Raw genomic sequence first — 20,025 nt, 5'->3', positions numbered from 1 at the left:
CAACTCCCTCCCTGTACAGTAAAAGAGATGGGTCCCCACCAGTGTACAACTCCCTCCCTGTACAGTACAAGGGTGACTGGCTGTCGACCAGGCTGGAGGAATGAGGGTGACTGGCTGTCGACCAGGCTGGAGGAATGAGGGTGACTGGCTGTCGACCAGGCTGGAGGAATGAGGGTGACTGGCTGTCGACCAGGCTGGAGGAATGAGGGTGACTGGCTGTCGACCAGGCTGGAGGAATGAGGGTGACTGGCTGTCGACCAGGCTGGAGGAATGAGGGTGACTGGCTGTCGACCAGGCTGGAGGAATGAGGGTGACTGGCTGTCGACCAGGCTGGAGGAATGAGGGTGACTGGCTGTCGACCAGGCTGGAGGAATGAGGGTGACTGGCTGTCGACCAGGCTGGAGGAATGAGGGTGACTGGCTGTCGACCAGGCTGGAGGAATGAGGGTGACTGGCTGTCGACCAGGCTGGAGGAATGAGGGTGACTGGCTGTCGACCAGGCTGGAGGAATGAGGGTGACTGGCTGTCGACCAGGCTGGAGGAATGAGGGTGACTGGCTGTCGACCAGGCTGGAGGAATGAGGGTGACTGGCTGTCGACCAGGCTGGAGGAATGAGGGTGACTGGCTGTCGACCAGGCTGGAGGAATGAGGGTGACTGGCTGTCGACCAGGCTGGAGGAATGAGGGTGACTGGCTGTCGACCAGGCTGGAGGAATGAGGGTGACTGGCTGTCGACCAGGCTGGAGGAATGAGGGTGACTGGCTGTCGACCAGGCTGGAGGAATGAGGGTGACTGGCTGTCGACCAGGCTGGAGGAATGAGGGTGACTGGCTGTCGACCAGGCTGGAGGAATGAGGGTGACTGGCTGTCGACCAGGCTGGAGGAATGAGGGTGACTGGCTGTCGACCAGGCTGGAGGAATGAGGGTGACTGGCTGTCGACCAGGCTGGAGGAATGAGGGTGACTGGCTGTCGACCAGGCTGGAGGAATGAGGGTGACTGGCTGTCGACCAGGCTGGAGGAATGAGGGTGACTGGCTGTCGACCAGGCTGGAGGAATGAGGGTGACTGGCTGTCGACCAGGCTGGAGGAATGAGGGTGACTGGCTGTCGACCAGGCTGGAGGAATGAGGGTGACTGGCTGTCGACCAGGCTGGAGGAATGAGGGTGACTGGCTGTCGACCAGGCTGGAGGAATGAGGGTGACTGGCTGTCGACCAGGCTGGAGGAATGAGGGTGACTGGCTGTCGACCAGGCTGGAGGAATGAGGGTGACTGGCTGTCGACCAGGCTGGAGGAATGAGGGTGACTGGCTGTCGACCAGGCTGGAGGAATGAGGGTGACTGGCTGTCGACCAGGCTGGAGGAATGAGGGTGACTGGCTGTCGACCAGGCTGGAGGAATGAGGGTGACTGGCTGTCGACCAGGCTGGAGGAATGAGGGTGACTGGCTGTCGACCAGGCTGGAGGAATGAGGGTGACTGGCTGTCGACCAGGCTGGAGGAATGAGGGTGACTGGCTGTCGACCAGGCTGGAGGAATGAGGGTGACTGGCTGTCGACCAGGCTGGAGGAATGAGGGTGACTGGCTGTCGACCAGGCTGGAGGAATGAGGGTGACTGGCTGTCGACCAGGCTGGAGGAATGAGGGTGACTGGCTGTCGACCAGGCTGGAGGAATGAGGGTGACTGGCTGTCGACCAGGCTGGAGGAATGAGGGTGACTGGCTGTCGACCAGGCTGGAGGAATGAGGGTGACTGGCTGTCGACCAGGCTGGAGGAATGAGGGTGACTGGCTGTCGACCAGGCTGGAGGAATGAGGGTGACTGGCTGTCGACCAGGCTGGAGGAATGAGGGTGACTGGCTGTCGACCAGGCTGGAGGAATGAGGGTGACTGGCTGTCGACCAGGCTGGAGGAATGAGGGTGACTGGCTGTCGACCAGGCTGGAGGAATGAGGGTGACTGGCTGTCGACCAGGCTGGAGGAATGAGGGTGACTGGCTGTCGACCAGGCTGGAGGAATGAGGGTGACTGGCTGTCGACCAGGCTGGAGGAATGAGGGTGACTGGCTGTCGACCAGGCTGGAGGAATGAGGGTGACTGGCTGTCGACCAGGCTGGAGGAATGAGGGTGACTGGCTGTCGACCAGGCTGGAGGAATGAGGGTGACTGGCTGTCGACCAGGCTGGAGGAATGAGGGTGACTGGCTGTCGACCAGGCTGGAGGAATGAGGGTGACTGGCTGTCGACCAGGCTGGAGGAATGAGGGTGACTGGCTGTCGACCAGGCTGGAGGAATGAGGGTGACTGGCTGTCGACCAGGCTGGAGGAATGAGGGTGACTGGCTGTCGACCAGGCTGGAGGAATGAGGGTGACTGGCTGTCGACCAGGCTGGAGGAATGAGGGTGACTGGCTGTCGACCAGGCTGGAGGAATGAGGGTGACTGGCTGTCGACCAGGCTGGAGGAATGAGGGTGACTGGCTGTCGACCAGGCTGGAGGAATGAGGGTGACTGGCTGTCGACCAGGCTGGAGGAATGAGGGTGACTGGCTGTCGACCAGGCTGGAGGAATGAGGGTGACTGGCTGTCGACCAGGCTGGAGGAATGAGGGTGACTGGCTGTCGACCAGGCTGGAGGAATGAGGGTGACTGGCTGTCGACCAGGCTGGAGGAATGAGGGTGACTGGCTGTCGACCAGGCTGGAGGAATGAGGGTGACTGGCTGTCGACCAGGCTGGAGGAATGAGGGTGACTGGCTGTCGACCAGGCTGGAGGAATGAGGGTGACTGGCTGTCGACCAGGCTGGAGGAATGAGGGTGACTGGCTGTCGACCAGGCTGGAGGAATGAGGGTGACTGGCTGTCGACCAGGCTGGAGGAATGAGGGTGACTGGCTGTCGACCAGGCTGGAGGAATGAGGGTGACTGGCTGTCGACCAGGCTGGAGGAATGAGGGTGACTGGCTGTCGACCAGGCTGGAGGAATGAGGGTGACTGGCTGTCGACCAGGCTGGAGGAATGAGGGTGACTGGCTGTCGACCAGGCTGGAGGAATGAGGGTGACTGGCTGTCGACCAGGCTGGAGGAATGAGGGTGACTGGCTGTCGACCAGGCTGGAGGAATGAGGGTGACTGGCTGTCGACCAGGCTGGAGGAATGAGGGTGACTGGCTGTCGACCAGGCTGGAGGAATGAGGGTGACTGGCTGTCGACCAGGCTGGAGGAATGAGGGTGACTGGCTGTCGACCAGGCTGGAGGAATGAGGGTGACTGGCTGTCGACCAGGCTGGAGGAATGAGGGTGACTGGCTGTCGACCAGGCTGGAGGAATGAGGGTGACTGGCTGTCGACCAGGCTGGAGGAATGAGGGTGACTGGCTGTCGACCAGGCTGGAGGAATGAGGGTGACTGGCTGTCGACCAGGCTGGAGGAATGAGGGTGACTGGCTGTCGACCAGGCTGGAGGAATGAGGGTGACTGGCTGTCGACCAGGCTGGAGGAATGAGGGTGACTGGCTGTCGACCAGGCTGGAGGAATGAGGGTGACTGGCTGTCGACCAGGCTGGAGGAATGAGGGTGACTGGCTGTCGACCAGGCTGGAGGAATGAGGGTGACTGGCTGTCGACCAGGCTGGAGGAATGAGGGTGACTGGCTGTCGACCAGGCTGGAGGAATGAGGGTGACTGGCTGTCGACCAGGCTGGAGGAATGAGGGTGACTGGCTGTCGACCAGGCTGGAGGAATGAGGGTGACTGGCTGTCGACCAGGCTGGAGGAATGAGGGTGACTGGCTGTCGACCAGGCTGGAGGAATGAGGGTGACTGGCTGTCGACCAGGCTGGAGGAATGAGGGTGACTGGCTGTCGACCAGGCTGGAGGAATGAGGGTGACTGGCTGTCGACCAGGCTGGAGGAATGAGGGTGACTGGCTGTCGACCAGGCTGGAGGAATGAGGGTGACTGGCTGTCGACCAGGCTGGAGGAATGAGGGTGACTGGCTGTCGACCAGGCTGGAGGAATGAGGGTGACTGGCTGTCGACCAGGCTGGAGGAATGAGGGTGACTGGCTGTCGACCAGGCTGGAGGAATGAGGGTGACTGGCTGTCGACCAGGCTGGAGGAATGAGGGTGACTGGCTGTCGACCAGGCTGGAGGAATGAGGGTGACTGGCTGTCGACCAGGCTGGAGGAATGAGGGTGACTGGCTGTCGACCAGGCTGGAGGAATGAGGGTGACTGGCTGTCGACCAGGCTGGAGGAATGAGGGTGACTGGCTGTCGACCAGGCTGGAGGAATGAGGGTGACTGGCTGTCGACCAGGCTGGAGGAATGAGGGTGACTGGCTGTCGACCAGGCTGGAGGAATGAGGGTGACTGGCTGTCGACCAGGCTGGAGGAATGAGGGTGACTGGCTGTCGACCAGGCTGGAGGAATGAGGGTGACTGGCTGTCGACCAGGCTGGAGGAATGAGGGTGACTGGCTGTCGACCAGGCTGGAGGAATGAGGGTGACTGGCTGTCGACCAGGCTGGAGGAATGAGGGTGACTGGCTGTCGACCAGGCTGGAGGAATGAGGGTGACTGGCTGTCGACCAGGCTGGAGGAATGAGGGTGACTGGCTGTCGACCAGGCTGGAGGAATGAGGGTGACTGGCTGTCGACCAGGCTGGAGGAATGAGGGTGACTGGCTGTCGACCAGGCTGGAGGAATGAGGGTGACTGGCTGTCGACCAGGCTGGAGGAATGAGGGTGACTGGCTGTCGACCAGGCTGGAGGAATGAGGGTGACTGGCTGTCGACCAGGCTGGAGGAATGAGGGTGACTGGCTGTCGACCAGGCTGGAGGAATGAGGGTGACTGGCTGTCGACCAGGCTGGAGGAATGAGGGTGACTGGCTGTCGACCAGGCTGGAGGAATGAGGGTGACTGGCTGTCGACCAGGCTGGAGGAATGAGGGTGACTGGCTGTCGACCAGGCTGGAGGAATGAGGGTGACTGGCTGTCGACCAGGCTGGAGGAATGAGGGTGACTGGCTGTCGACCAGGCTGGAGGAATGAGGGTGACTGGCTGTCGACCAGGCTGGAGGAATGAGGGTGACTGGCTGTCGACCAGGCTGGAGGAATGAGGGTGACTGGCTGTCGACCAGGCTGGAGGAATGAGGGTGACTGGCTGTCGACCAGGCTGGAGGAATGAGGGTGACTGGCTGTCGACCAGGCTGGAGGAATGAGGGTGACTGGCTGTCGACCAGGCTGGAGGAATGAGGGTGACTGGCTGTCGACCAGGCTGGAGGAATGAGGGTGACTGGCTGTCGACCAGGCTGGAGGAATGAGGGTGACTGGCTGTCGACCAGGCTGGAGGAATGAGGGTGACTGGCTGTCGACCAGGCTGGAGGAATGAGGGTGACTGGCTGTCGACCAGGCTGGAGGAATGAGGGTGACTGGCTGTCGACCAGGCTGGAGGAATGAGGGTGACTGGCTGTCGACCAGGCTGGAGGAATGAGGGTGACTGGCTGTCGACCAGGCTGGAGGAATGAGGGTGACTGGCTGTCGACCAGGCTGGAGGAATGAGGGTGACTGGCTGTCGACCAGGCTGGAGGAATGAGGGTGACTGGCTGTCGACCAGGCTGGAGGAATGAGGGTGACTGGCTGTCGACCAGGCTGGAGGAATGAGGGTGACTGGCTGTCGACCAGGCTGGAGGAATGAGGGTGACTGGCTGTCGACCAGGCTGGAGGAATGAGGGTGACTGGCTGTCGACCAGGCTGGAGGAATGAGGGTGACTGGCTGTCGACCAGGCTGGAGGAATGAGGGTGACTGGCTGTCGACCAGGCTGGAGGAATGAGGGTGACTGGCTGTCGACCAGGCTGGAGGAATGAGGGTGACTGGCTGTCGACCAGGCTGGAGGAATGAGGGTGACTGGCTGTCGACCAGGCTGGAGGAATGAGGGTGACTGGCTGTCGACCAGGCTGGAGGAATGAGGGTGACTGGCTGTCGACCAGGCTGGAGGAATGAGGGTGACTGGCTGTCGACCAGGCTGGAGGAATGAGGGTGACTGGCTGTCGACCAGGCTGGAGGAATGAGGGTGACTGGCTGTCGACCAGGCTGGAGGAATGAGGGTGACTGGCTGTCGACCAGGCTGGAGGAATGAGGGTGACTGGCTGTCGACCAGGCTGGAGGAATGAGGGTGACTGGCTGTCGACCAGGCTGGAGGAATGAGGGTGACTGGCTGTCGACCAGGCTGGAGGAATGAGGGTGACTGGCTGTCGACCAGGCTGGAGGAATGAGGGTGACTGGCTGTCGACCAGGCTGGAGGAATGAGGGTGACTGGCTGTCGACCAGGCTGGAGGAATGAGGGTGACTGGCTGTCGACCAGGCTGGAGGAATGAGGGTGACTGGCTGTCGACCAGGCTGGAGGAATGAGGGTGACTGGCTGTCGACCAGGCTGGAGGAATGAGGGTGACTGGCTGTCGACCAGGCTGGAGGAATGAGGGTGACTGGCTGTCGACCAGGCTGGAGGAATGAGGGTGACTGGCTGTCGACCAGGCTGGAGGAATGAGGGTGACTGGCTGTCGACCAGGCTGGAGGAATGAGGGTGACTGGCTGTCGACCAGGCTGGAGGAATGAGGGTGACTGGCTGTCGACCAGGCTGGAGGAATGAGGGTGACTGGCTGTCGACCAGGCTGGAGGAATGAGGGTGACTGGCTGTCGACCAGGCTGGAGGAATGAGGGTGACTGGCTGTCGACCAGGCTGGAGGAATGAGGGTGACTGGCTGTCGACCAGGCTGGAGGAATGAGGGTGACTGGCTGTCGACCAGGCTGGAGGAATGAGGGTGACTGGCTGTCGACCAGGCTGGAGGAATGAGGGTGACTGGCTGTCGACCAGGCTGGAGGAATGAGGGTGACTGGCTGTCGACCAGGCTGGAGGAATGAGGGTGACTGGCTGTCGACCAGGCTGGAGGAATGAGGGTGACTGGCTGTCGACCAGGCTGGAGGAATGAGGGTGACTGGCTGTCGACCAGGCTGGAGGAATGAGGGTGACTGGCTGTCGACCAGGCTGGAGGAATGAGGGTGACTGGCTGTCGACCAGGCTGGAGGAATGAGGGTGACTGGCTGTCGACCAGGCTGGAGGAATGAGGGTGACTGGCTGTCGACCAGGCTGGAGGAATGAGGGTGACTGGCTGTCGACCAGGCTGGAGGAATGAGGGTGACTGGCTGTCGACCAGGCTGGAGGAATGAGGGTGACTGGCTGTCGACCAGGCTGGAGGAATGAGGGTGACTGGCTGTCGACCAGGCTGGAGGAATGAGGGTGACTGGCTGTCGACCAGGCTGGAGGAATGAGGGTGACTGGCTGTCGACCAGGCTGGAGGAATGAGGGTGACTGGCTGTCGACCAGGCTGGAGGAATGAGGGTGACTGGCTGTCGACCAGGCTGGAGGAATGAGGGTGACTGGCTGTCGACCAGGCTGGAGGAATGAGGGTGACTGGCTGTCGACCAGGCTGGAGGAATGAGGGTGACTGGCTGTCGACCAGGCTGGAGGAATGAGGGTGACTGGCTGTCGACCAGGCTGGAGGAATGAGGGTGACTGGCTGTCGACCAGGCTGGAGGAATGAGGGTGACTGGCTGTCGACCAGGCTGGAGGAATGAGGGTGACTGGCTGTCGACCAGGCTGGAGGAATGAGGGTGACTGGCTGTCGACCAGGCTGGAGGAATGAGGGTGACTGGCTGTCGACCAGGCTGGAGGAATGAGGGTGACTGGCTGTCGACCAGGCTGGAGGAATGAGGGTGACTGGCTGTCGACCAGGCTGGAGGAATGAGGGTGACTGGCTGTCGACCAGGCTGGAGGAATGAGGGTGACTGGCTGTCGACCAGGCTGGAGGAATGAGGGTGACTGGCTGTCGACCAGGCTGGAGGAATGAGGGTGACTGGCTGTCGACCAGGCTGGAGGAATGAGGGTGACTGGCTGTCGACCAGGCTGGAGGAATGAGGGTGACTGGCTGTCGACCAGGCTGGAGGAATGAGGGTGACTGGCTGTCGACCAGGCTGGAGGAATGAGGGTGACTGGCTGTCGACCAGGCTGGAGGAATGAGGGTGACTGGCTGTCGACCAGGCTGGAGGAATGAGGGTGACTGGCTGTCGACCAGGCTGGAGGAATGAGGGTGACTGGCTGTCGACCAGGCTGGAGGAATGAGGGTGACTGGCTGTCGACCAGGCTGGAGGAATGAGGGTGACTGGCTGTCGACCAGGCTGGAGGAATGAGGGTGACTGGCTGTCGACCAGGCTGGAGGAATGAGGGTGACTGGCTGTCGACCAGGCTGGAGGAATGAGGGTGACTGGCTGTCGACCAGGCTGGAGGAATGAGGGTGACTGGCTGTCGACCAGGCTGGAGGAATGAGGGTGACTGGCTGTCGACCAGGCTGGAGGAATGAGGGTGACTGGCTGTCGACCAGGCTGGAGGAATGAGGGTGACTGGCTGTCGACCAGGCTGGAGGAATGAGGGTGACTGGCTGTCGACCAGGCTGGAGGAATGAGGGTGACTGGCTGTCGACCAGGCTGGAGGAATGAGGGTGACTGGCTGTCGACCAGGCTGGAGGAATGAGGGTGACTGGCTGTCGACCAGGCTGGAGGAATGAGGGTGACTGGCTGTCGACCAGGCTGGAGGAATGAGGGTGACTGGCTGTCGACCAGGCTGGAGGAATGAGGGTGACTGGCTGTCGACCAGGCTGGAGGAATGAGGGTGACTGGCTGTCGACCAGGCTGGAGGAATGAGGGTGACTGGCTGTCGACCAGGCTGGAGGAATGAGGGTGACTGGCTGTCGACCAGGCTGGAGGAATGAGGGTGACTGGCTGTCGACCAGGCTGGAGGAATGAGGGTGACTGGCTGTCGACCAGGCTGGAGGAATGAGGGTGACTGGCTGTCGACCAGGCTGGAGGAATGAGGGTGACTGGCTGTCGACCAGGCTGGAGGAATGAGGGTGACTGGCTGTCGACCAGGCTGGAGGAATGAGGGTGACTGGCTGTCGACCAGGCTGGAGGAATGAGGGTGACTGGCTGTCGACCAGGCTGGAGGAATGAGGGTGACTGGCTGTCGACCAGGCTGGAGGAATGAGGGTGACTGGCTGTCGACCAGGCTGGAGGAATGAGGGTGACTGGCTGTCGACCAGGCTGGAGGAATGAGGGTGACTGGCTGTCGACCAGGCTGGAGGAATGAGGGTGACTGGCTGTCGACCAGGCTGGAGGAATGAGGGTGACTGGCTGTCGACCAGGCTGGAGGAATGAGGGTGACTGGCTGTCGACCAGGCTGGAGGAATGAGGGTGACTGGCTGTCGACCAGGCTGGAGGAATGAGGGTGACTGGCTGTCGACCAGGCTGGAGGAATGAGGGTGACTGGCTGTCGACCAGGCTGGAGGAATGAGGGTGACTGGCTGTCGACCAGGCTGGAGGAATGAGGGTGACTGGCTGTCGACCAGGCTGGAGGAATGAGGGTGACTGGCTGTCGACCAGGCTGGAGGAATGAGGGTGACTGGCTGTCGACCAGGCTGGAGGAATGAGGGTGACTGGCTGTCGACCAGGCTGGAGGAATGAGGGTGACTGGCTGTCGACCAGGCTGGAGGAATGAGGGTGACTGGCTGTCGACCAGGCTGGAGGAATGAGGGTGACTGGCTGTCGACCAGGCTGGAGGAATGAGGGTGACTGGCTGTCGACCAGGCTGGAGGAATGAGGGTGACTGGCTGTCGACCAGGCTGGAGGAATGAGGGTGACTGGCTGTCGACCAGGCTGGAGGAATGAGGGTGACTGGCTGTCGACCAGGCTGGAGGAATGAGGGTGACTGGCTGTCGACCAGGCTGGAGGAATGAGGGTGACTGGCTGTCGACCAGGCTGGAGGAATGAGGGTGACTGGCTGTCGACCAGGCTGGAGGAATGAGGGTGACTGGCTGTCGACCAGGCTGGAGGAATGAGGGTGACTGGCTGTCGACCAGGCTGGAGGAATGAGGGTGACTGGCTGTCGACCAGGCTGGAGGAATGAGGGTGACTGGCTGTCGACCAGGCTGGAGGAATGAGGGTGACTGGCTGTCGACCAGGCTGGAGGAATGAGGGTGACTGGCTGTCGACCAGGCTGGAGGAATGAGGGTGACTGGCTGTCGACCAGGCTGGAGGAATGAGGGTGACTGGCTGTCGACCAGGCTGGAGGAATGAGGGTGACTGGCTGTCGACCAGGCTGGAGGAATGAGGGTGACTGGCTGTCGACCAGGCTGGAGGAATGAGGGTGACTGGCTGTCGACCAGGCTGGAGGAATGAGGGTGACTGGCTGTCGACCAGGCTGGAGGAATGAGGGTGACTGGCTGTCGACCAGGCTGGAGGAATGAGGGTGACTGGCTGTCGACCAGGCTGGAGGAATGAGGGTGACTGGCTGTCGACCAGGCTGGAGGAATGAGGGTGACTGGCTGTCGACCAGGCTGGAGGAATGAGGGTGACTGGCTGTCGACCAGGCTGGAGGAATGAGGGTGACTGGCTGTCGACCAGGCTGGAGGAATGAGGGTGACTGGCTGTCGACCAGGCTGGAGGAATGAGGGTGACTGGCTGTCGACCAGGCTGGAGGAATGAGGGTGACTGGCTGTCGACCAGGCTGGAGGAATGAGGGTGACTGGCTGTCGACCAGGCTGGAGGAATGAGGGTGACTGGCTGTCGACCAGGCTGGAGGAATGAGGGTGACTGGCTGTCGACCAGGCTGGAGGAATGAGGGTGACTGGCTGTCGACCAGGCTGGAGGAATGAGGGTGACTGGCTGTCGACCAGGCTGGAGGAATGAGGGTGACTGGCTGTCGACCAGGCTGGAGGAATGAGGGTGACTGGCTGTCGACCAGGCTGGAGGAATGAGGGTGACTGGCTGTCGACCAGGCTGGAGGAATGAGGGTGACTGGCTGTCGACCAGGCTGGAGGAATGAGGGTGACTGGCTGTCGACCAGGCTGGAGGAATGAGGGTGACTGGCTGTCGACCAGGCTGGAGGAATGAGGGTGACTGGCTGTCGACCAGGCTGGAGGAATGAGGGTGACTGGCTGTCGACCAGGCTGGAGGAATGAGGGTGACTGGCTGTCGACCAGGCTGGAGGAATGAGGGTGACTGGCTGTCGACCAGGCTGGAGGAATGAGGGTGACTGGCTGTCGACCAGGCTGGAGGAATGAGGGTGACTGGCTGTCGACCAGGCTGGAGGAATGAGGGTGACTGGCTGTCGACCAGGCTGGAGGAATGAAGGTGACTGGCTGTCGACCAGGCTGGAGGAATGAGGGTGACTGGCTGTCGACCAGGCTGGAGGAATGAGGGTGACTGGCTGTCGACCAGGCTTATTACATAGCCCTGTTGGCAGGTCGTGAGAAGGAGGGGGGGTGTGAGTCAGGGTGTGTGCTGGGATGGGGCGGCAGGGTGACTTGGGTGTGGGCGAGCAGGCTGTTAGGGTGAGGAAGAAGATGAGGGTAGGTAGGGTGGCAATGGACGAGAAGGCGAGTTAGGGTGTAGAATACGATCTGGGTCGACAGGACGGCAAGGTGCAAGTAGGGCAGGCCGGCAGGGTGAGACCTAGGGTGTGGCTATGATATGGACAGTCAGAGCTGATAATAAGGGGTAAGAGAATCAGGGGTGTGTTGGCTAGGGTGAGGCAAACTAGGGCGCCAGGGTGACTGCAGGAAGGTCAAACAGGTCGCGTCCGTGTTGTAGGTTAGGGTGCACACAGGAGCAGCTAGGGTGTAGGCAAGACTGTGCTGGCTAGATAACAGGGTGTGGATATCAGGCTAGGGTGTAGGATAGGTGTCTGGGTGTTGGCAAGTCCAGGGTGTACAAAGAAAGCCAGGGTGAAAGATGGGAGGTCAGGCTAGGGTGCAAGCAGGAGGCTAGGGTGCAAGCAGGAGGCCAAGGGTGCAGGCAGCAGGATAAGGTGTAAATAGGGTTACCAGGAGCAAATTCAACCAACGTATATAAGTGGAAGGTGGCGGGTGTCGACTGATAGCAAGGGTGTTGGCGGCGGCCAGACTTCTAGGGCCCAGAGCCGGGCCCAGGGCTAGGGTGCAGCCGGGACGGTGTTGGCCCGGGGCCAAGGTGGGTGTTAACAAGGGTGTATGCAGAAGGCCAGGGTGTAGGGAAAGAAGGCGGGGCGAGGCGGAGGCAAAGGGTGATGATGGTGGTGGCAGAAGGGCAAGGGTGGTAGCAAAAGGGCAAGGGTGATGGTACCAGAAGGGTGATGGTAGCAGGAAGGGCAAGAAGGGTGATGGTAGCATAAGGGCAAGAAGGGTAATGGTAGCATAAGGGCAAGAAGGGTAATGGTAGCAGGAGGGCAAGAAGGGTAATAGTAGCAGCAGGAAGGGCGAGGTGTGATGGTAGCAGAGGAGGGGGCAATGGTAGCAGCTGAAGGACAAAAGGTGTGATGGTAGCAGAGGAGGGAAGCGCAAGGAGGGTGATGGTAGCCGAGGAAAAAGGGCAAGAAGGGTGATGGTAGCAGCAGGAGAAGGAGGAAGGAGAGGGGCAAGAAGGGTGATGGTAGCAGCAGGAGGAGGAGGAAGGGTGGTGATGGTAGCAGGATTAGGGGCAAGAAGGGTGGTGATGGTAGCAGGGTGAGGGGCAAGAGCCTACCTTGGGCATGTTATCCGTGATCCAGTGTGCTTTCGTCTCGCAGGGACGACTCTCCCATTACGCATCCATGGTTGGCGAGGCTGCCGGCAAGTCGTCCTCTTCCTCCCTCACTCTCTCTCTCTCTCACACTCTCTCTCTCTTTCTTTCTCCCTCTCTCCCTCTACTCCACCACCACCATCACCACCATCACCACCACGGCTGTGGTGCGTGGGGGGGCGCGCGCGCGCCCGTGCGTGCGACCTTCTTTTTTTATAATAACTCTACGGTGACCTCCACCCCAGTTTCACTTACTCTCCCCCTCCTCTTCTCTCTTCTTTCTTGACCCCCTCCCCCCTCCTCAATCACTGGTAGGTAACCGCTACAACCACGGGTGGGGGTGGGAGGGAGGGCTCCCCAGAGGATGGTAACCTCTGCAATAACAACAAAACGACACTCAGGGGGAGGAGATGTTTTTCTCTGGGGGGGAGAGAGATGTTTTTCTCTGGGGGTTGTGGGTGGGTTGTGGGGGTGTTGTAGCTGCGGTTGTCAATGTTGTAGCGCTCCCGTTGCTGACGCCTTCAGTAATAGATTGATTTACCGCATCCCAAGGCCATTAGAAGATTTTAAAAAAAAGAAAAAATGTTTTTTTTAAACCCATGGTAATGGCCTTATGGAGGAGGTAAATACGGAGTATGACCCCCCAAAAAAAAGATGGGCACAAGGCAGATAACCACCGGCAGCGGATCCTCACACGTCAAAAGTCACGCTCACAATGGGGGGCTGCTCCGTGTTTGGGCCCCGAGTTGCCAGGAGTGGCACGGGAGATATCGTACCGCACGACTCATTGCACAAGACACCCCCGGCTACGCGATCTTTCCAGAACTATTGCCGTTCGTTTTCAATAACGTCTCCGATTTTTTCTTCCCTTCGCGTCACACGTTACTATATACATTTATAGACATTCAGGATACAGTAACGTAGGCTGTCCCGACTGTATCCTGTATCGAGTGGGGGTAATGTGAATAATGAAGAATCATCCTACTCAGGCAGCCCCTTAAGAGCTAGTCACTGCCACACGTACGAACACATTCTTGTGCGCAGCGCCACCGCGCAGCTTCAGTCTCCACCCTTGGGGTCCATTGTACAATAATTGTACCTAATCGCAGTCTCCTTACGAAATAAACAACGAATCCCACACCAAAGACATAGTTCATTCCCTTCACTGGAAATTATATATTGAGATCAAAATATAAGAGACGAATTTGAATACATCTAAAAGGAAGAAAAAAAAGATATATATATAATAGTAATCAGACCCCTTTCGTCCGCTGTCTTCCTCTGTTTACCATATCACAAGACATTATCAATAAACTCCAAGGAATTCTTCCTCTCTCGTCTTACATATAAATACATACATATATCTTTATTTATTTCTGAGCCATTCTAGTCTTTCCTGATAACATTCTCCCGCAGTGGAGAGCCCTAGGGTAAGGAAGGGATAGGTTAAAATATAGGTCAGCTGCGTGAGTGAGATTGGAATGGAGAGAGAAGGTAATCGGTGTAATGCCTTGTTACGGGTGACAACCACCACCAACACTACAGCGGCTTTCTCAAACGGCTACAACAGAGCAGCGGCCTGCCTGACGCAGGCTGTACGGGTCATTAAGTGGTACTATTAATAAGAGGTTATAGCCATTGTTTACTTATGGACCGAAGATAACATGACACCAGTTTTAACGCACAGGATCGTCAGAATACAGCAACCATCAGAATACAACAACCATCACAATACAGCAACCATCAGAATACAGTAACCATCAGAATACATCAGAATACAGCAATTCTCAGAATACAGCAACCATCGGATACACCATCAGAATACAGCCATCAGAATACAGCAACCATCAGAATACAGCAACCATTTGAATACAGCAACATCAGAATACAGCAATCCTCAGAATACAGCAACCATCAGAATACAGCAACCATCAGAATACAGCAACCATCAGAATAGTAACCATCAAAATACAGAACATCAGAATACAGCAATCCTCAGAATACAGCAACCATCAGAATACAGTAACCATAAGAATACAGCAACCATTAGAATACAGCAACATCAGAATACATCAACCATCAAAATACAGCAATCATTAGAATACTTCATAAAAAAAAGACGAGAAAAAGAACACTGAACATCGCACATTCTACATACCTGTCACCCATTGACTCATTCCACATTCCTCAGTCACCCATTGACTCATCCACATTCCTCAGTCACCCAATGACTCATTCTACATTCCTCAGTCACCCATTGACTCATTCCACATTCCTCAGTCACCCACTGACTCATACCACATTCCTCTGTCACTCAATGACTCATTCTACATTCCTCAGTCACCCATTGACTCATTCCACATTCCTCAGTCCTCCACTGACTCATACCACATTCCTGTCACCCACTGACTCATTCTACATTCCTCAGTCACCCAATGACTCATTCTACATTCCTGTCACCCACTGACTCATTCTACATTCCTGTCACCCACTGACTGATTCGACGTTCCTCAGTCACCCACTGACTGATCCTACATTCCTCAGTCACCCACTGACTGATTCTACATTCCTGTCACCCACTGACTCATTCTACATTCCTGTCACCCACTGACTGATTCTACGTTCCTCAGTCACCCAATGACTGAGTCTACGTTCCTCAGTCACCCACTGACTGATTCTACCTTCCTGTCACCCAATGACTGATTCTACAGCATTGTCACCCACAGACTGATTCTACCTTCCTGTCACCCACTGACTGATTCTACATTCCTCAGTCACCCACTGACTGATTCTACATTCCTGTCACCCACTGACTGATTCTACGTTCCTCAGTCACCCACTGACTGATTCTACGTTCGTCACCCACTGACTCATTCTACATTCCTGTCACCCACTGACTGATTCTACGTTCCTCAGTCACCCACTGACTGTCTACGTTCCTCAGTCACCCACTGACTGATTCTACCTTCGTCACCCAATGACTGATTCTACAGTATTGTCACCCACAAACTGATTCAACATTCCTCAGTCACCCACAGACTGATTCAACATTCCTCAGTCACCCACTGACTGATTCTACATTCCTGTCACCCACTGACTGATTCTACATTCCTGTCACCCACTGACTGATTCAACATTCCTCAGTCACCCACTGACTGATTCTACATTCCTGTCACCCACTGACTGATTCAACATTCCTCAGTCACCCACTGACTGATCCTACAGTCCTGTCACCCACAGACTGATTCAACATTCCTCAGTCACCCACTGACTGATTCTACCTTCCTGTCACCCAATGACTGATTCTACAGTATTGTCACCCACTGACTGATTCAACATTCCTCAGTCACCCACTGACTGATTCTACAGTCCTGTCACCCACAGACTGATTCAACATTCCTCAGTCACCCACTGACTGATTCTACCTTCCTGTCACCCAATGACTGATTCTACAGTATTGTCACCCACTGACTGATTCAACATTCCTCAGTCACCCACAGACTGATTGTACCTTCCTGTCACCCACTGACTGATTCAACATTCCTCAGTCACCCACAGACTGATTCTACATTCCTGTCACCCAATGACTGATTCAACATTCCTCAGTCACCCACTGACTGATCCTACATTCCTGTCACCCAATGACTGATTCAACATTCCTCAGTCACCCACTGACTGATCCTACATTCCTGTCACCCAATGACTGATTCAACATTCCTCAGTCACCCACTGACTGATCCTACATTCCTGTCACCCAATGACTGATTCAACATTCCTCAGTCACCCACTGACTGATCCTACATTCCTGTCACCCACTGACTGATCCTACATTCCTGTCACCCACTGACTGATCCTACATTCCTGTCACCCACTGACTGATTCTACATTCCTCAGTCACCCACTGACTGATCCTACATTCCTGTCACCCACTGACTGATCCTACCTTCCTGTCACCCACTGACTGATTCTACATTCCTCAGTCACCCACTGACTCATACCACATTCCTCGTCACCCACTGACTTACGGCACCAGGAGGCCGGTGTATATCAACGAATTTCGGATAAGAATTCGGGGCGTTTCTTGACGACGCCGCCAGCCAATCGGCAGCCGTGCATTGTGACGTCAGAGCAGCCAATCGGCAGGCAGGCATGTACAGTGTGACGTCACAGCACGCGGAAGTAACAGCCACCATGTACACACCAGCCCACCTCACTGGGTCATGCTAAGGTACGTGTGTACCTCTGTAGCTGTACCGTATACCTCTGTAGCCGTACCGTGTACCTCTGTAGCTGTACCGTGCATCTCTGTAGCCGTACTGTGTACCTCTGTAGCTGTACCGTATACCTCTGTAGCCATACCGTGTACCTCTGTAGCTGTACCGTATACCTCTGTAGCCATACCGTGTACCTCTGTAGCTGTACCGTATACCTCTGTAGCCATACCGTGTACCTCTGTTGCCGTACTGTGTACTTCTGTAGCCATACCGTGCAATTCTGTAGCTGTACCGTATACCCCTTTAGCCATACCGTGCACTTCTGTAGCTGTACCGTGCACCTCTGTAGCCGTACTGTGTACCTCTGTAGCTGTACCGTATACCCCTTTAGCCATACCGTGCACCTCTACAGCTGTACCGTGCACCTCTGTAGCCGTACTGTGTACCTCTGTAGCTGTACCGTATACCCCTTTAGCTATACCGTGCACCTCTGTAGCTGTACCGTGCACCTCTGTAGCCGTACTGTGTACCTCTGTAGCCATACCGTATACCTCTAAGTGTACCGTGTACCTCTGTAGCCGTACCGTGTACCTCTGTAGCCGTACCGTATACCTCTGTAGCCGTACCGTGTACCTCTGTAGCCGTACCGTATACCCCTTTAGCCATACCGTATACCTCTGTAGCTGTACCGGGTACCTCTGTAGCCGTACCGTATACCTCTGTAGCCATACCATATACCTCTAAGTGTACCGTGTACCTCTATAGCTGTACCGTATACCTCTGTAGCCATACCGTATACCTCTGTAGCTGTACCGTGTACCTCTGTAGCCATACAGTATACCTCTGTAAGTGTACCGTGTACCTCTGTAGCCGTACAGTATACCTCTAAGTGTACCATGTACCTCTGTAAGTGTACCGTGTACCTCTGTAGCCATACAGTATACCTCTGTAAGTGTACCGTGTACCTCTGTAGCCATACCGTATACCTCTGTAAGTGTACCGTGTACTTCTGTAGTCGTACCGTGTACCTCTGTAGCCGTACCGTATACCTCTGTAGCCATACCGTATACCTCTGTAGCCGTACCGTGTACCTCTCTAGCCATACCGTATACCTCTGTAAGTGTACCGTGTACGCCTGTAGCCGTACCATGTACCTCTACCGTACTGTGTGCCTCTGTAGCCGTACCGTAAACCTCTGTAGCCGTACCGTGTACCTCTGTAGCCGTACCGTATACCTCTGTAGCCGTACCGTGTACCGTCCAGTCTATCTTCATTCACACGAATGCCACAGACACAGCCTTCTACAGCGAGGCGGGGGGGTGGGGGGGTGTTTCATGGTCCAGTACTTGCCTGGACCGGCCTGGACCACAGGACCGCCTGCCTCACTGTACCGAACAAGGGTACAGCTTCGTCAGGAGGGTCCTGTAGCGGGTCCTGGTCGAGCAGGAACCACAAGGGCCCAGATCCCTCGTTACTGTGTGTGTGTGTGTGTGTGTGTGTGTGTGTGTGTGTGTGTGTGTACATCGTTCACTAGCCTCGCGTACATGTACACCACACTCGCAGTGCCTCAGGTGTACATACCTAACCTAACCAAACAGCCAGGTGTACCTACACCCAGACCCAAACGTCTGTCGGTTCCCCCGCTGTCAAAGCCGTGCTGGGGGACAACAGGGCACCGGGGAGGTGAGGGGGCGACCCGTGTATGCCCGTCCGGTCCCGCATACCGTGGCGGCTCCGCCAGACCTGCCGCCACCTGACGGATCGCCTCACACACACACACACACACGACCGGCCCTGTTCCTAACCATAAATTGGAATATGAAGACACAACCCCGTAAGGTTGTGAGGCCAAGATGAAGGTTGTCCTCACTGGCTACGTCTCTTCCTTGTATATATCAACTGACTCTTGTTATATTTCTTTCTCGTATCTCTCCCCTGATGATGATGATAATGATGTGATTATGACACGAAAGAGCACTTGTGAACTGGTCGTGTTTCATTTGTCCCCTCCCCCATCCCCCCGTGGACTCGTAGGAATATTCTTGAGCACGCGCTAAACATACATACATACATACATATATATATATATATATATATATATATATATATATATATATATATATATATATATATATATATATATATATATATTAAACTATTCGCCATTTCCCGCGTTAGCGAGGTAGCGTTAAGAACAGAGGACTGGGCCTTTTTTGGAATATCCTCACCTGGCCCTCTTCTCTGTTCCTTCTTTTGGAAAATTAAAAAAAAAAAAAAAACCAGAGGGGAGGATTTCCAGCCCCCCGCTCCCTCCCCTTTTAGTCGCCTTCTACGACACGCAGGGAATACGTATTCTTTCTCCCCTGTCCCCAGGGATAATATAGATGAACAGCTGGTTTTACTGTATGATACAGTTGCCTGTATTCTTGTTTGTCTAAATGTTTTACTGTATGATACAGTTGGCTGTATTCTTGTTTGTCTAAATGTTTTACTGTATGATACAGTTGGCTGTATTCTTGTTTGTCTAAATGTTTTACTGTATGATACAGTTGGCTGTATTCTTGTTTGTCTAAATGTTTTACTGTATGATACAGTTGGCTGTATTCTTGTTTGTCTAAATGTTTTACTGTATGATACAGTTGGCTGTATTCTTGTTTGTCTAAATGTTTTACTGTATGATACAGTTGCCTGTATTCTTGTTTGTCTAAATGTTTTACTGTATGATAAAGTTGGCTGTATTCTTGTTTGTCTAAATGTTTTACTGTATGATAGTTGCCTGTATTCTTGTTTGTCTAAATGTTTTACTGTATGATACAGTTGGCTGTATTCTTGTTTGTCTAAATGTTTTACTGTATGATACAGTTGGCTGTATTCTTGTTTGTCTAAATATTTTACTGTATGATACAGTTGGCTGTATTCTTGTTTGTCTAAATGTTTTACTGTATGATACAGTTGGCTGTATTCTTGTTTGTCTAAATGTTTTACTGTATGATACAGCCCATGGACCACGCCCACACACCAGCCCATGGACCACGCCCACACCCGCCCACGAACCAGCCCATTGACCACGCCCACATCCTCAATTCTACGCGCCCACCTGCGCCCTGCTTTACACGCCCCCCCCCCTACGGTACCCCCCTGGCGGTACACGGTACAGTGGTGCAGTGGACCGAGCAAGAGAATGGACCTAGCCAGAAGGTGGACCAGACAGCAAACT

At 56.0% G+C, this 20,025-nt stretch overlaps 1 protein-coding gene across 22 annotated transcripts in view; it reads right to left on the bottom strand.

Moving 5' to 3' along the window:
- Positions 1–20,025, bottom strand: part of para (sodium voltage-gated channel paralytic) — a 534,209-nt gene that overhangs the window by 318,802 nt on the left and 195,382 nt on the right. The window contains exon 1 of one of the 22 annotated variants that reach the window (XM_071656460.1): positions 12,559–13,321. The exons of the other annotated variants lie outside the window; for them this stretch is intronic. The gene's annotated coding sequence lies outside the window, so the exon portion shown is untranslated. Of the gene's footprint in view, positions 1–12,558; positions 13,322–20,025 lie in introns of those variants that run through there. 22 annotated transcript variants of the gene reach the window in all.

The sequence above is a fragment of the Panulirus ornatus genome, chromosome 63 (assembly GCF_036320965.1).
Source record: "Panulirus ornatus isolate Po-2019 chromosome 63, ASM3632096v1, whole genome shotgun sequence".
NCBI lineage: Eukaryota > Metazoa > Arthropoda > Malacostraca > Decapoda > Palinuridae > Panulirus > Panulirus ornatus.
This window is presented reverse-complemented; position numbering and strand designations above follow the sequence as displayed.